Raw genomic sequence first — 7,031 nt, 5'->3', positions numbered from 1 at the left:
GCTGCTGACCCATGTTTTGGTTCCTGGAAATAGCTGCTACCCTGTCATACTTCTTAAAAGCACATATATTGATAACTCGACTCATTCCTCCATTCCTCTGTGACTGTCACTGTGTTAAAATGTGGAGCCAGCTGACTCACTTGTGGTGGTAACTTGTAGAAATAATAAAGTAGATGAGTTTGCAAAGTATTTTGTTATTTCTAAAAATGCAAAAACCAAGTTACATTGAAATCATAAGGGGTGTTTCAGGGAGAGCTGTAGGATGTGGTTTCTTGTGTAATCCACAGAGATTAGCTCCAACACATATTTAAACTCTCCTCTAGGAACAACCTTAATGGTAAAGCAAGAAGATAAACAGATGTATACACACCCTGGCACAAAATTTTCACTTATGTTTGGCTTCCTAGTCTCCTCGTGTTACTTATTTATCTTAACTTCTCTCTGAAATCAGGGAACACAGAATCTCAATCAGTTGACATTTTTCTACTGAATTACCCAATAGTCTGATCACACCCCTAAGACTTTTTTCAATTAGTTCACTCATAATCCCAAATCTGCTTTGCCTCCTCAGCTCAGTACACTGTAATTTGATTTCAAAATGAGGACAGTTGTCAGTAATGCCACATTCATTAATCTATTTTACAATTCTATGTACTTAGAACTATGAAAATATGTTAATAACATCCATTCCAATAAGCCACCCTAAATTTATTATCATGAAACAAGACCTCAAGAAAGAGAATTAAAAATCATCCATGTATTTGCAATTTATTGCAATAAAGCCTTTATCAATAGACTTCCCTGTGCACATGGTGGTCAAATTGCTGGTGAAAGCCAGCCAGATCTATTACAAGCTTTCTCATGGCTTCTAGGTACCCCAAGTGAGCCTTTATTGATACTGGGAAGGAATAAAGCAGAGAAGGGATAAACAGTGATGTAAGAATTGGCTAGACAAAAGTAATGACCCTCATTACAAAGTGAGTATTTTAAAGCAAAAGAGCCTGTTGGGAATATTGTTTTATGAAATAGTGGTATTTTTTCTACTATCTTTTAAAAATTCAATTAGTTAACATATAGTGTACCATTAGTTTCAAATGTAGATTTCAGTTATTCATCCATAGCATATAATAGCTAAAGCTCAGTACTTACTGTTATAGCTTCTTGAAAGCAGAATTTTAACCCACTGAGCCACCCAGGCGCCCTTGAAAGCAGAATTTTAGATCATATTTTCTGATTACTTCCATGAAGTACAACACTTTTCTGCTAGGAACCTTCAACATATACTGTTTGTTAGAGGAATTTCTTTAATAATAAATAAATAAGAATTTATTTAAATTTATAAATATATAAAATGAATAGGAATTTATTTAAATTGATTTAAATATTGCACGCTGTTTCATTGTTCATAAATAAGGTGATGATAGTATAGCCATTAGTTGGTAGCACTGATATATCACTTTCTTTTTACTTCTCAGTTCATTCTCTGTACACAAAATAGATACATATTTTAAAAGAATCTGAATCTGTGGCAAACTTTTAAAAAACCCTAAACAATAAAGTTTATCATTTGAAGTAATCTCAATTATCTTCCTCAATTGTGATAGTATATCCTTCTATCTAGGCCAGATATTGTATGAGGGATTTGAAGAGACATTTCCAAATTTCATTTTTCTCATCTGCAAAATGCTGATCATGATCCTACAATAAAATACACTTACAATTTTTTATGAGAATTTATTTATTTATTTATTTATTTATTTTAAGATTTAAATTATTTATCAGAGGGAGTGGGCGAGAGCGCAAGCACAGGCAGACAGAATGGCAGGCAGAGGCAGAGGGAGAAGCAGGCTCCCGGCCGAGCAAGGAGCCCGATGCGGGACTCAATCCCAGGACGCTGGGATCATGACCTGAGCCAAAGGCAGCTGCTTAACCAACTGAGCCACCCAGGCATCCATTTTGATGAAAATTTAATCTGTATAAACAACTGTAATGCGTGGTTCATGGAAAACATCTTATTTAATTATAAGCAACAACAGTATTAGAAATTAAGTAAATGTGTCTATAATATTTCAAGTTTTAACACATGATTCCAGTGCTTTGCCTTATTTTCTCAAATCCCTTTACCATTTTCACTGACAGAGTCAAATGTACTTTTTCTACTAGTAGCCAGCTCTTTGTCTTTTGTCAGATAGATGCCCTTGTGAATTATTTATAATAGAGATATTAGCAATAATAATAATAACAAATAGCAATGAAAATGTTAAAAAAAAAAGTATTCTTAACTAATTAGGGTTCTTAGACATCAATTAGAGGAACCACCTCTGGCAAGCAAATTAATCTGCAAAACATTCCCAGAATTAACAAGTCAATCAGATACAGGGTTGTCCACAGAGTGAAAGGTGATCAAAAGGACTAGGTTTGGAAAATAGGTAAGGACAGTGAAAACAATGATCAAATTTTTGGGCAAAATTAATTCTTAGGTGTCCTTTCAATGGAGTCCTGGGCATTATGTAGCAGAAACTCTGGAGATTATCTCAATCCTTTGGAGTCACACCGTTTATTAGCTTGCTATTGACAAAGTTATTTACAAACTGTAGAGCAACAGGTTATAATATAGAAAACTGATGGTATTGCACAAGATTCTTGTTAACAATAATGCAAGTTAATGATTTTTCATTAGAAAACATAAATTCTATAACCCAAATTATGGGCCCAGAGCACTTCTGCTACACAACTCTACTTATATCCCAAAGTACCATGTGAACTAGTTTTAATATCTGCTTCTCTTATTAATTTTTGAATAAAAATTCTTGACACAAGTATTTTATAATTGTGTGATAATCATGCATTTAATTTCTTGGAGAAAAAAACACACTTTAGCATAACTATGTTCATTCACAGAACCAGCCTTGATAACACACTTCTATATGTTAGAAATGATATAATAAATGTAGAATATTGGGCACTTGTTTGGTATTCTTTGCCAGGTTTTGCACTATCTAAAATGAGATCAGTGAACTTGGACTGGAGTTAGTAGACATGGAAGAAAATAAAATATTACAGAGAAGAATACTCTGTGGTCCACAACCTAAACGGGCTGGGATTCCCATCATTTGGATCCCTGTAGCTTTACAAAAGTCAATTAAATTTTTGTATCTCCGATTAAAGTTGATTCCCCAGTACTTTTTCAAACATCTCTTGTAAAGTATTGTTTCCCAGAAAAAAGGGATTTTGCACATGTACCTGCCTTTGTCTCTGGTCATGATCTCAGTCAGGATCCTGGGATCAAGCCCCATATTGGGCTTCCTGCTCATTAGGGAGTATACTTCTCAGTCTCTCTCTGCAGCTACCTCCCCCTGCCCCACTCATGCTCTCTCTCTCTCTCAAATAAATAAATACAATCTTTAACTTTTTAATTAAAAATAAGATAAATAAAATAAAATAAAAAGTCTGGTCTTACTGCCCCATTTAGCTCCCTTTTTTTGAGTTGTATTTAAAGCAGCATGAGAGAACATGAGGCTCTCAAACTTTAAAAAAAAGGAAAAAATTGAGTTTTGTTAGGATTTAAGATCTTGTCTGCTAGACAAAAACATTGGCTTTGTTAACATGTGAAAATTAACAAAAGAGAATAAGGTAGAATTCTAATAATTTTTGTAGAAATTAAAAATTTCCTCCAACCCAATTACATACAGACCCATTAAGTAAATTCATTCCAATGTCCCAAACCAACCTTTTCTAATAGTAATGCATCTGTGTAAACAGGGTCAACCCAAGGAATGTATAAAGATTATTATTTTTTTCCTGTATCTTCCACAGTCACATCTGGGTATATTGGTAGCAATATCCATCTTATAAGACATGATATCATAAGGAAGGGTATTCTGTCCATTTGGAATGACTGAAAATCATTGTAATTTTATCTTGGTGCAGTAACTTGAGATGGCACAGTGTGGGTTATGAATATATATATTTTTTTTACTGGGAAGAAGAGATTATAGAGATATTGGTTATCCAAGAGAGACTGACAGGTGTTGATAGTTGCCAGGTCAATATCCATCTACTTTTTCCTTTAATATCAGAAAGCACTGAGGGACTGACAACAGGAAACTTAAAACAACATCAAATATTTTATTGTCTCTTTTCTAGTTACATTGTAACCATATGACAAAGTATCAGTCTTACAAGATATCATTCTCTTTTACCTCTATCTTTCTGCCAGAAATGTGGGCTTAATAGTGAGAACTCCAACAGCAATTTTTGCAACCGTGAATAAAAAGCCATGAAAACCTTTAAGATAGTTCACTGGACTTTCTTAAGACTCTGAACCAACACCCGAAAACACTCTCTGTAGTCCTCTTGTTAAATGAAAAACTATGGTTAAACCACTTTTGACAGTCTACTACATAAAGCAAAATGTAAATCTTAATTGAAATATGTTCTCTCAGCTGTGCTTAAGCAACTGAGTCCTGAGCTTTTCAGGTTTTCAGTCTGAAAGAGTACACCTCTGGTGCTCTGAAAGGGAAGAGAAAGGACGCCCTGTTCTCCATATAAATTAAAGAAGAGAAATCTGTGCATTTAAGTGGGCCATATAAAATTTATCAAGCAATTATCTCCTAACTCCTTCCTATCCAAATTACCTGATATGCTCTCCCTACTCCTTTATTCCACGTTACTGCCTTTTCCAGGATTCTGTATCACATCACAACATGTCTTCTGTTATTTCCTTCTTGCAAGCTAGATTTGTTTTCTCCATCTGAAAAAATCAACAATCATTGTGTATTTCAATTCCCATTTTCCTCAAATGCATTGATTCTTCTTATCTATTACTCGTTTCTCATACTCTGTGTCTTTGTCTTTATGGGGTTTGTACTTTGCTTTTCCCCATCCTTTACTGCCATTATATAATCAAATCTAATAGCTTCTTAGAGAAAGTTAAAAATTCCTGCATAGCCACAAGTGAACACAAAGTCACTGATTTTTAGCAAACCTATAAGATAGTCAGACATCCATTCAATTTCTTTTTTTTTAAGATTTTTTTTATTTATTTGACACAGAGAGATGACAAGCAGGCAAAGAGGCAGGCAGAGAGAGAGGAGGAAGCAGGCTCCCTGCTGAGCAGAGAGCCCGATTTGGGGCTCGATCCCAGGACCCTGGGATCATGACCTGAGTGGAAGACAGCGGCTTAACCCACTGAGGCACCCAGGCTTCCCTCCATTCAATTTCTTAACTGAGTCTCAAATGCATCCTGAGTTCTAACCTAAACCTAAGTTCTACTTCTTACACGTTGTTATATGACCAAACTCTTTCAGTTCAGTATTTTGTAACATTTAAATATTAATCAATTGATGCTTTTCTGTAAATTTCTATGAAAATAATTTGAATACAGTAGATTTATTGTTATATTTGTAGATTTATAATCAAATTTTCATCAGTTTAAGTTTTTGGAAATTTCAGATATAGTGATTAACCTAAAATGATACTGCCTCAAATACCTCTGATATCAAGGCCCAACACCTGATTATAGCCACACCTGTGGTGGATAGTTCCATGGGAAATCACAGTTATGTAACACGGATAGCATCTCATGTTCTCTCTCTCATTTTAGAATGTCTCCAACACAACCCAAAAGTGTAGGAGAATTAATGTCCTCCGAGGACAGCTCTCAGTGAAGTGGAAATAAGAACCATAGATAAAATTGTCAGTTTTCAGGTCTTCATGAGGACAACTTAAAGAAGTTTCTCAGGAACTTTCAGTAAAAGCAAGCCTTCATTTTCTATCCACAACAATTATATCAACAATGTACCTTTTTGACAAAGTTGCTTCTTCACTGTCTCACTTTCCCATTCTTTTCTACCTTGGATAATCCCCCAGATAAACTAACAGTACTCAAATCCTTTGTCCTACTCTTTGCTCTCAGGATAAATGGAGCCAAAAGACTTAGATTAATATCAAGTTCTGAATGGGATCTTAGAGCTATTTCTGTCCAGATTTTCATAAACATGGGGACCTTTGAATTATCAGGCTATAAATAAGTTCCAAATGGAGGGGGCAAAAGCAAAAAGTAGAAATTTTTATGTTTGATTTTTTAATCATGATTAAAATATTAACATTAAAAAGTGTGGATATTTGTAAAACAATGTCATAATGTAAGAAATAAGTTGCATAGTCCTTTAGAGAATATTAAACCAAGTGTTCAGGTGCCATCTAATTTCTTGTTTAATCCAGAACTTTGGTGTGCATTATGTTGAGGAATAGGATTTTGAAGTCCGGACAGACTAACAGAAAACTGATCCAAATGTGTGTGTTTATATTTCTGCTTTTGTTGTAAAAATCAAAGTGTGATTGCTGGTTTAAAATGGTAAAACTAATAATGTTCATGGACTCTATTATAAATTTTCTAATTGTATGGGAAGAATCCAAGAAAAATATAATTAGTTGATTTGCAAATCCTCAAAGAGCTACAGATTCAGGTAGTGGTATGTTCTGATTCAACAGCATCATAATGCTGCATTTTATGTCCTCAGTGGCAGCTACTGTAGTTTTTTTGACCATCACCTGCTTCCCTCCCCCACCCCCGCCCCCATCTCATTCCCATTTAGGGATAATCAGCCATACCTAAATGACAGTGGCCAGGCAGGAAGGGTGGCTACTGGGTTTAATTATTTATATCCAGGGGGAAGAGCCGCCTCGCCCCATACATTCTGCTTCAGCTCTTGCCCTGCCAGGGGAGTATTCATCCTTCAAACCATCAGTTATTTGCTGGTGAGGGATGAATTAGGCGGCGGGGTCACACACAGTTTACTAGTCATGCATATTTCTTTCAGAATACCTAAGTACCATTCCCTTGGAGATGAGAAGAAATGATGGGAGGGATGTTAAAAGGGACTCCCAGAAATATTTCTGGACCAGTCATGATCACTAGCCTTTATGATACTCTTGGAGTCATTTTACTGGTTCTTGAAATGAGTGCACTTGCCCTAGGATGGCTTGGCCCCTCCCAGTAATCAGAAGCTCCCAAGATGGGTCAAAGA

The sequence above is a fragment of the Mustela lutreola genome, chromosome X (assembly GCF_030435805.1).
Source record: "Mustela lutreola isolate mMusLut2 chromosome X, mMusLut2.pri, whole genome shotgun sequence".
Classification (NCBI taxonomy): domain Eukaryota; kingdom Metazoa; phylum Chordata; class Mammalia; order Carnivora; family Mustelidae; genus Mustela; species Mustela lutreola.
This window is presented reverse-complemented; position numbering follows the sequence as displayed.